This window comes from Maylandia zebra, linkage group LG8, assembly GCF_041146795.1.
Source record: "Maylandia zebra isolate NMK-2024a linkage group LG8, Mzebra_GT3a, whole genome shotgun sequence".
Taxonomy (NCBI): domain Eukaryota; kingdom Metazoa; phylum Chordata; class Actinopteri; order Cichliformes; family Cichlidae; genus Maylandia; species Maylandia zebra.
In genome coordinates this window covers 255,725-267,425 of record NC_135174.1, presented here as the reverse complement: position 1 = coordinate 267,425, position 11,701 = coordinate 255,725, and positions in this window count along the sequence as shown.

Here is an 11,701-nt window from a genome sequence, read left to right as displayed (position 1 = left end):
AGGAACTGGAAGTCACAATGAGGCAAATCCAGGATGTTTTTTGCACACTGGCATACACCACATTTAATTTTGAGGCTTACTCCAGTGAACATGTAGCAGCAGAGGGAAAGTGAAGAGTCACAGCAAACTGCAGAGAGGAGAAATTTAAGCCAGCATGAGCTTCATCATGTGATCCTCAGTTAACATGAGTGTGTTCTGATCTTTTCAGCCAATCAGAATCATTTTGGCAGTATTTGAGTTTTCGTGTGACATGGGAAGACCTCTGGTAATCTCCTACAATGTTCAGTGGGGGCGGTCGTGGCTCAAGAGTTGGGAGCTTGCCTTGTAATCGGAAGGTTGCTGGTTCGAGCCCCGGCTTGGACAGTCTCGGTCGTTGTGTCCTTGGGCAAGACACTTCACCCGTTGCCTACTGGTGGTGGTCAGAGGGCCCGGTGGCGCCAGTGTCCGGCAGCCTCGCCTCTGTCAGTGCGAGGCTGTAGCCCAGGGCAGCTGTGGCTACAATGTAGCTTGCAGTGTGTGAATGGGTGGATGACTGAATGTAGAGTAAAGCGCTATACGAATACAGGCCATTTACCATTTCAGCTGGACAGAGCTGCAGACACAGGAGTACCATTAAACCTGAGATGGGTTTAATGAAAGCTTTAAATACAAACTGTGGTTCACATTAACTGTCCTTTCATCCAGCACAGTTATTTTGAGTGATAACACTGATTTACTTAAGTGTGTTTGTGTCACTTGAAGGAAACTGAGATGTGAGGCTGATGACTGAAAGCTTGCTGTGAGCACTTCCTGTGGAGCAGCTCCTCTTTCAGCACTGGACTGAACGTGGACGGTCCCTGTACCCTAGGACTCTGAGCTCTTAAATCGTCTTTGTGGAATTATAAAATGGTCTGAATTTTCATTTACTGGATTTGTATGATGAAGAGGCTGAAGAAAAGAGATTAGAGGTGACAAAAACAGTGCAACTCCCTCTGTCCATTGTTTTTTCAACAATAAACATATAAACAGTTTGACCAGCTGCGTCTTTCCTGACACCAGAACACAGCCATGCTGCCTGATTACTACATACTCCTGTTTTTGATTAAAATGGTTAGGACAGAACCTTTTTTCTTTAACCATTTTAGCAATATAAGAGATATTTTGATAATTATTTTTAAATCGAAAAACTGTCTTGCAGTGCAGTGCTTGGTTTTGGACTCCGTATTTGAAACTAGCCGCTCCAATCTTAATCGTTTTGGGGATTAGAAGTTATGGTATTTGGACCAAAGTGTAAAGTACTTTGTTATCAGGTAAGGCCAGTAAGCTTGGTTAGCAAGCATAGATGTATGGGTGAAGGTTACACTCCCAATCCGACGTGGCTTCATCCAGAAGGGCTCCCGCGCTGTCATCGCTGTGGACCGGCTGTACGTGGACGGACAGCTCCACCGCGACCCCAACATCACTCCGTGGCTGTATTAACCTCACACCAGATAAGAATCAGCTACACCCTTTCCCTATCCACTCACACTAACTTGCATTAACATCTGTTTAACTTACCAGTATCAAATCGCATCTTAAAGTGTGATTTCATAGCAGAATTAACACCGTCACTCTCCGTCAGTGATTTAATTGGAATGTTTACGTTTTGTTTTTGTTTTTTTCTTCTCGTTTTTTTTTCCTCTCTTTTCCCCCTCTTGGTTTTATGCTGCTCACCCCTGTCCTTGGTTTCTTTCTTTATTCCTTTCACTGCCTCGATCACCTGCTTCGACACTCATCCACAAGCAACATCCTTTATTTCAACACATACGCACCATGCGCTCAACGGCAGCACATTTACTTCAGTCAGACAGCGCACACAGTCGTTTAGGATACACACACTTAAGCCAAGCCTACTCATATTAGTAACTATGCATACACAAAGTCAGACTCAGGGAGCATCTCGCCACACATTTTTTCTCTCTCTCCTTCTCTTTATTTATGAACAAGTGACGTATTCTCTCCACCTGTCTAAGCGACGCGCACAGCATACATCCCTAGTTATACACAAACATCTATGGGTACACTGAGGTTCATTACATGGAATATAAATGGAGCTGGCTCCAGAGAAAAGAGGTTAAAAATATTTAACCAACTCAAAAAACTACAGGCAGATGTTGTCCTTTTACAAGAGACCCACAGAACTCTTAGAGGTTCGAATGAACTTAAAACACCTGAGTTTCCTAATGTGTTCTCAGCTTGTTATAATTCTAGACAAAGGGGAGTAGCAATTTTAATACATAAAAATATTAATTTCACAGTACTCGATACAGTTATAGATCCAGAGGGCAGATTCTTAATCATTAAACTATCTATACGTGATAAAAAGCTATGTATTGCAAGTGTATATGTTCCAAATGTTGATGATCCCTCATTCTTTCACGGTTTTTTCAGTGCACTCTCTGAACACTTAGATGGCACACTTGTTCTTGGAGGCGACCTCAACCTTGGACTAAATGAAGACATGGATAGGCTCAATACAGCGGGAACTCAGCGTAATTGGCAGTCCACAAATATAATCAAACAGTATATGAGCGACTTTGGTCTTTGCGATGCATGGCGCTCCCTTCACCCCACCAGTAAGGAATATACTTTTTTCTCACATGTCCATCACTCCTACTCTCATCTGGATTATTTTTTGGTCAGCAGCTCACTGCTGAACGACATTTCAGACACTGAGATTCACCCTATAGCTGTCAGCGATCATGGTCCTGTATCTTTAACACTAATGCACAAGAATAATACTACGCCAAGTAAAAACTGGAGATTTAATATATCGCTACTTAAAGATGAAGACTTTATTAAATATTTTAAAAAAGAGTGGACTTCATATTTAGACTATAATGACACTCCCGGAATATCTGCTTCTGTTCTATGGGAAGCAGGGAAAGCTGTGATGAGAGGTAAAATAATTTCTTTCTCATCACAAAAAAAAAAAAAAGAAAACAAAAAAATTCAGGAATTAGAAAAAAACATCAAATCACTAGAAGAAGCCTACGCGTCCCACCAAGATCAGGAAACACTGAACAAAATACGCAAAACTAAACTAGAATTAAATGAGATAATTAATAAAAAAACAAAATTCTTAGTACAAAGACTACGCTTACAAAATTATGAACATGGTAATAAATCCGGTCAATTTCTAGCAAACCAGCTAAAAATAAATAGAGAAAAAACAACTATATGTGCTGTTCAAGATTCATCTGGGAACACAATATATGATCCGATACAAATAAACAACATTTTCAGGGATTTCTATAAAACGTTGTATTCACCACAAATAAACCCATCTAAAAAAGAAATTGATCCGTTTTTGGACAACATAACTCTTCCAAAATTATTGGACACTCAAGCAATGGCACTGGATTCACCACTGACACCAGGTGAACTCCAGGAAGCCCTGATAAGTATGCCCAATAATAAGGCTCCAGGTCCAGACGAGAGAGATACTCCCATACAGCTTGTTTCACACACACACCGCGGGTCAAAGAGGAGTGAGATGACTTCCTGTAGAGAACCGTTTCTTTCAATAGTAATTTTATTTTCCTATAATACAGACGCAGTAAAAAACCTTTAAGATACACCATAGCTTATGATGAAAAGAAGAACTTTCTATCCACTTGTAACCTACAGGCTGCCTACCCCGTATGTGTAAAAAATTGAATAAATATCCCTTAGTGAATACTACTTTTCCTTTTGAGAGTCCTTTTTACAAGAGACTGAAAAAACAAACCATAATTGCCGTGACAGGCGATCTTGTTTCACGCACACACACACACACACCGCGGGTCAAGGAGGAATGAGACAGCGGAAGAGTTTTTTTCTTCATTACTTTTACAATGGGTTTTCTCAATAGACAGAAAATGATGACGCTGAGGAGTCAACAGCCGATATTATCATTGCTTGTAACCCGGTAAATAATTTCGTACATCTCCCAATAAAATAAGTCTTAGTGGAAAAAAGCTCATATTCGAATAAGTTTATTAAAGCACCCCCCTCTGTGGGAAAGAGTTTTTTTTCTCAGAGTCAAGTTTAAACCATGAGGAGAGTTTTGTCAACAGGAGACGGGTTTTGTCCATTTGGTAAAACAAATATCCGCCTCAAAGTCGTATTTTACCGTTGCAGAATGTGGAAAACAGACGGCGTTCGCAAGAAGGCAATCAAAAAAAAAAAAAAAAAAAAAAGGAAATTGGATACCTCCAACTCTCCCGACTGCACACACACACACACACACACACACACACACACACGCTTGCATAGATAAACTCTGAATATAGTAGTGGGACTTCAGCTGTTTATGTAACTTACTATCTTAAGACTTTTGTGTCTACAATAATTAGTTTCCTTGGAACCAGATCCCTACCTGTTAATAATTCTCCACTGTACCCATGGTTCAGAAAATTACAGTCAGCCTGCCAGGGACACGTCACTCAGAGATAGCTGTCAATGTGGGATTTTTTTCTCCCCTTTTGTTCAGTTAAAGCTGCCTTTCATTCTTCAACACAGCTTAAACTCTAATAGGTAAGCTTTCTTGTAATTTCTTAGTTCTGCAGGCTTCTTGAAAGACATCCGAGACTCTTCTTTGGATGCTGGCTGCCTTTTGTTTTGTTTTCTGTCAAGATGATCCCACACCGCTTCGATTATCTTGAGGTTCGAACCCTGGAGAGATCAATCCATGACTGATGCGTTGTTTCATCCAGGCATACTTTGACTACATTGGCAGTATGTTTGCGATCATTGTCGTACTGAAAAATGAAGTTGAAGCCAATCAGACACTACGTGGTAATACATGGTCGATCAAAATCTGGTGGAACTTTTCTACATTCATAATTTGATTAATTTGGATAAGAGCTCCAACAACACTGGCTGAAATCCAGCCTCAAAGCACGGTAGAGTATCCACGCTGTGTTAAAGACGGCTATAGACACTCACTGTTGTATCTCTCTTCGGACCTCTTCCGTGCATATTTCAAATTTGGATTCATTACTCCATAAGACATATTACAGCTGATTTCTTTTTCCAGTCAATTTCTTGTGTAATTTGGCACACCTCAGCCTTATTTTTCTCTGTTCTCCTTCCTTAAGAATGGCTTATTAACAGCCACCCTTCCAACTCAGATAACTTTTGATGAGGTTTCATGAAATGTTTACAGCACTTGAGTTACTCGCCACGGCCATCCTAAATGCTAAAAACACTAAACTTTAATTCTAAATTACGTAATTAACGTTAACCAGAAAAAACAAGCCAAAGTCGAAATGTTGCTGAGCTGACCTGTGGTATGCTATGTCTTCTAAAGCACGTATAATGTAAACAGAACTGGTCTTTGCACAGAAGCCTGTGGAGCTTCATAATTAACCTCAGTGTGTGAAGAGGACTCTCCATTTAATAATAGCTGTAATAAAATGTTATGGCCGACGGTGTTAAACGCTGCACTTGGGTCTAGCAGGGAAGATTTCAACTTTTCAATATGAATGAAGGCTGAAAACTGATTAGATTAATGTCTGATGATCTTTTCCGTGCTTCTTCAAGTTTGTAACACCAAACATATTAAAGGATGATGTAAGGCTCACAGGAAGAGTTTAATTAGACACACGTTTACTATTTTCTTTATACTCTTTCTTTCTCGACATGTTTAATATGATTACTATCAGAGGAGAAAATGAACCTTGTGTAGTCTAAAAACTTTTTTATTTAATCAAACTGTAATGTTGTTGAACTCTGACGGACGTGTCTTTTAATCTTGTCAACAAATCCTTAATCATCTAAATCTGCCATTTATCATCTTGTAAAATGTTCCCTCTGCTTCTGTTGCACATCTCCCCCCGACACTCTCTGCTTCACCAGCCCTGTGCAGCTGGTTCAACCCCTGCCTGCCTCCTTAAACTGGGGTGTTTAAATCTCTTTACCTCTGTTGTGAACTTCACACAAAGTTTGTGGTAACAAAATCAAACTGACGAGGATCTCGTTTGAAAAACACACACACACACGAGACAAAATAAAAACAGACTGCTCAAAGCAAAAGCAGAGCCCTCACAGTTGGTAGTACAAACACAGTGACAACATGCGTATTAGATACCCTCAGTGCCAAAAGCATAAATATGAAAAAAATGTGATCACCAAGAATATCCTAAAAATGGCATTGAGGTGCGTGTTACAGTAAAGAAAAAAAAAAAGTAGCCAAATTTTCATCGGAAAATGTTGAATTTTAGTAAAAACAATGCTCTGTAGTTTGATACTGTCGTTACAGACAAAGCAGATGTTTAAAGCCTTTGGACGCACATTTGAAATGCACTCATTCTCCTTATCAGCTGGAAACATTAAAGCCGTAAAATGACTGGAAACATTAAAGCCGTAAAATGACTTTTTCAAACGGATAAAAACTATTGACCAGCAGCAATGTTGAGCCTGTTCCAAAATTTGAATGTACATGTGTTGAAGGTGCGGGTCTTGTTGAATTATTAAACATACTTTCTTTAATTTTTCGAGCCACAAAAACAACAACTTTTAATTTTCTTCTGCTTGAGTCTCGGCCTCGGGTAGCTCTACTTATCATTGCTCAGTCAGTTGTCTGTTTGTGCTACTTTTTTTCAAGGAGCAGTGGATTATTGGTAAGGGTGACTTTATGTGTTTAGTTACTTAAGTGGAAGTACTGTGGAAAGTTTTACCTTACATACATAGATCTACCAGTACAGCTTCTGAGGTATCTGTTTACAAAATGTTATAATCTATTCAAAGGTTCTTTGCAATTTTACATTGATAAACATTATCCTTAACACATTTGGCCCACATAAAGTACTATGGCCATCACACGGTCATTTAGAATTGTTTAAATAACTCGTGTCTTAAGTCCTTCCATCAAACAGAAAATTAAAAAAAAAAAAAAAAAAAAAACATGGTTCACTTTTACATCACAAAATGTTAGAAATATAAGCCGTTCATAACAACCTGAAAGGTTGGGAGTTTAAAATGCAAACCGATGGAAGCAGAAGTAGAAGACTATAATGTCTCAGAGCACACGGTGTCTATTAATGTGTAGACATTTATAAATAGGAGCTTAATAAAGACGCTTAATTTCTTAAGAAATAAACAGGTGGAGTGATCTTTATCAAAAGTGGATGTTGCATCTGTGGCTAAACCACTGCACCCAAAAAAACTTTAAAAATCTACTGTGTGTGAGGCTGTGTAAGTAAAGCTTGCCCTTCACACCTGCGTGTAATAAACCATTTGTTGGGGGTTGTGGATTTGGCACCTCAGCATTGTGAAAGTGGGGAAACATGTTTCTGGCTGTGCATAAGATTCCTCCTTACAACTTAGAATCTCAGTTCTAAATGAAATTCAGATGTTTTTTTAAGTATGGCTAATGTATTATTTGACTTCTAAGGCACACACACACACACACACACACACACACACACACACACACACACACACACAAGAACAACACAGAGAAGAAGAAGAGGGGGTCGTTTTACTACGCATCATAAAAACGCAATCATTCATCTTCCAACTGTATCTTTCTGTTCTGTCTTTAGAATCATAGGTTGTTTACTGAGCCGTACTTTGGGAGTCATACTATTGTGATACTGGGGAGAAAAGGGTAAGGTTTGATAGACTAAACCCTTACACACATAACTTGAAAAACCTAAAGAGTGTGTGAGACTGCTAGCTGTGTTGTTCAGCATTAAACTCATCTACAAATGTGTTAGTAAAGAGCGACTTGTACTTCTGTCCCATTAAGCAACGGTTTAACAAATTTCACTGCAAACTATAAAAGGAATCTGGATTTATATAGAACATAGTAGTGATGGATTAAGTGCAGGAAACACTAGTATAAGGTGTCTATTGAACAAATCTCCTTCAGCGTTCAAAATGACCAAAGTGAGGCCTACAGGCGTTTCTCTCGGTTGGTTGTGTTCAGGGAAAAAGCAGCTAAATACACTGAGACTGCTCCACATTGTTAGCGAGTTAACTCTGGATATCTGTAGGTTTTGTCAAACTTGGAGTGAACAAAAGCAGAAAAACAGTAAAAGATGCAGACAGTGAAAGTCTGGTTTATTTCATGAACACAATGAAACATTTTACAGTCCACAGAGCAAAGTAGCATACATGATAAATAGATACACATAACATGAGAAGTAAAACTCGTCGTCTTACCACATGTTATATTCTGTAAACTTAAAATAACCACAGAAATTAGAGTTTAGTGTTTTAAGTCATCTATTAAAAAACATGAGTCAACATTACTGAAGTGACACTTTAACGATGCGTCTTATCACCGTGTTTATGATGATAAAACATGTTCTCTCGTTAGTAGTTGTCAGCGCTGTCACTTGTCATGAAAATGTCCAGAGCCAGGGTTCCTCTTCAATTACCATTGATCATTAATAGGGTCACAAAAGATTTGTCACATTATCCCCATAAACAAAATGCTTTTATAGAAATCATCGTGATACAAATATTTAGATTCTTGATTCACAATGTGCACGAACTCAAAATCTTTAGAGGTTCATATTTATAAAGTATCGCAAATAATACATTTATACCATTGTATGAGCTACACTTCTTGTAAAAAACTGATTGAAAAAAGCTCCTGTCGTGACCTTCCTTCTGTGAGGACACACACACACACACACAGAGAGAGAGGGGGAGATCATTAGGATTGGAGGCGTTTTTGGATTTTCACTTATTGTTGGCTTTACAGTCACATAAAATTCATTCCAATTTTTTTTGCCTTTGCTTCAATTAAGGTGTTTCTTTAAATCTACAGCAGCTTCCTTTTCAAAAAGTTTACTGACATAGTAAGGAAGTAGCTAGGGAACTCAGTAAGTATGAGCAACAACAGCTTAGGGACTGTTTCTACAATAAAGAGGAATTCATCATCATCCGCAGTTCATCAAAAAAAAAAAAAGTGCCATTAAAAACAATTCAGCAGATCCTCAAAGTATGGATACAATCTGTTTTCAGCTGTAGAGGTACGCTTCACGTACTTATCAACATGCAGTTTAGAGGCTTGCATTAGAGTGCTTTGGTACTTGGGCCTCTTTTATTTAGCACGGTTATACCATTGTGTATTTAGCTATATAAATATGCTCAAGAGTCTATTGTATGTTTGTCATGCAATTAAAAATTCAAAAATATAATTTTTAAATCAGTAACTTTGCAAATTTAGCGCGGACCCTCACCCCTCCCTCCGGCTCCCACGGCCCCGCTGTCACCGTAAGACTCATACTCTTCCCCCACGTATGCTGCTATTTCCCCGCGCCCCAATAATTCTTGTCCTTTTTCTGTTGCAGCCTCCCACAGTCCTGTTTTCGGCGTTCCTGCGCGACTCATCTCCCGGTCCCTTGGTTTCTCGAGTTTCACGCGTGTTTTCCTTCTACCCTCCCGGGACACCTTCAGTTAAAATAAAGTTTATTTTCTCGTACTCCTGTGTGTGTTGGCTCTGCTTCTGGGTCCAGCTTGTGCGCTGAACTTCGGTTCATGACACTAATAGTTTTAAATAGAGCACCACAAACAACAGGTATTCCTTTAGAAATAAACTTTTCTTGTGTTACTTCTAAAAACTACAGATTCTTAACTCTGCAACAGTTAGACAGAGTTGGTTACAGTTAGGCCCTCAACAGTCAGCAAAACAAGTCATAAAACAATAAAAGAGGCTGCCTTAACAAGAGCATCCCAGCACTGTAGTTCCATTACAATCAGTTTCCTTTATTTTATCTTATCATGTCAGAGGCCAACTGAAACCAAGTCCACCTATATAAAAACACCCCATCAGACACACAGTAGTTTCCTCAGCACTTCACAATTCCCCCCCAAGGTATAGCGTTTTAACTTTTTATTTTTTCGGATCCCAGACACAGCGGTGTGAGGTAGTTAGCACACAGTTTGGACGTGTAGAAAACATTGCTTGTTTGGAACACATCAGCAGAGAGGTAGAGTTCATAGCTGTTCATAAGAGTTTAATTTAATCAAACCTCATTTTACGGATCTAAGTGGCTCCTCATCACTAGCCAATTCACCATTTTATTTAAATATCTGAATTTTCGGAATGAGGATCCAAGCGGGACACAGAGGCTGCTTTAACGCACCAGAATGCAAATATAAATAAAAGCCTGACTATCCTGAGAGCCTAGCTGCAGCGAGACCTTTCTTTCACACAGATTCCTGGATGTGCGTTGGATCCGACTTTGCTACCCGCACAGAGCGTTTCTGACAGTCGGGCACTGCTTATACAATAGAGAAAAGCAACAATACACCGTGTTTCTCTGCTCCAAGGTAAGGATTTCTGTTATACCCAGCGCATAAATGTCTCTGTGTTAACGCTGATTATTCAAACCCTGTTGAAAATGTGACACATTTGTTATCCAAAAACATTTCCTCTAAATTTGCAAAGTTACTGATTTAAAAATTATATTTTTGAATTTTTAATTGCATGACAAACATACAATAGACTCTTGAGCATATTTATATAGCTAAATACACAATGGTATAACCGTGCTAAATAAAAGAGGCCCAAGTACCAAAGCACTCTAATGCAAGCCTCTAAACTGCATGTTGATAAGTACGTGAAGCGTACCTCTACAGCTGAAAACAGATTGTATCCATACTTTGAGGATCTGTTGAATTGTTTTTAATGGCACTTTTTTTTTTTTTGATGAACTGCGGATGATGATGAATTCCTCTTTATTGTAGAAACAGTCCCTAAGCTGTTGTTGCTCATACTTACTGAGTTCCCTAGCTACTTCCTTACTATGTCAGTAAACTTTTTGAAAAGGAAGCTGCTGTAGATTTAAAGAAACACCTTAATTGAAGCAAAGGCAAAAAAAATTGGAATGAATTTTATGTGACTGTAAAGCCAACAATAAGTGAAAATCCAAAAACGCCTCCAATCCTAATGATCTCCCCCTCTCTCTCTGTGTGTGTGTGTGTGTGTCCTCACAGAAGGAAGGTCACGACAGGAGCTTTTTTCAATCAGTTTTTTACAAGAAGTGTAGCTCATACAATGGTATAAATGTATTATTTGCGATACTTTATAAATATGAACCTCTAAAGATTTTGAGTTCGTGCACATTGTGAATCAAGAATCTAAATATTTGTATCACGATGATTTCTATAAAAGCATTTTGTTTATGGGGATAATGTGACAAATCTTTTGTGACCCTATTAATGATCAATGGTAATTGAAGAGGAACCCTGGCTCTGGACATTTTCATGACAAGTGACAGCGCTGACAACTACTAACGAGAGAACATGTTTTATCATCATAAACACGGTGATAAGACGCATCGTTAAAGTGTCACTTCAGTAATGTTGACTCATGTTTTTTAATAGATGACTTAAAACACTAAACTCTAATTTCTGTGGTTATTTTAAGTTTACAGAATATAACATGTGGTAAGACGACGAGTTTTACTTCTCATGTTATGTGTATCTATTTATCATGTATGCTACTTTGCTCTGTGGACTGTAAAATGTTTCATTGTGTTCATGAAATAAACCAGACTTTCACTGTCTGCATCTTTTACTGTTTTTCTGCTTTTGTTCACTCCAAGTTTGACAAAACCTACAGATATCCAGAGTTAACTCGCTAACAATGTGGAGCAGTCTCAGTGTATTTAGCTGCTTTTTCCCTGAACACAACCAACCGAGAGAAACGCCTGTAGGCCTCACTTTGGTCATTTTGAAC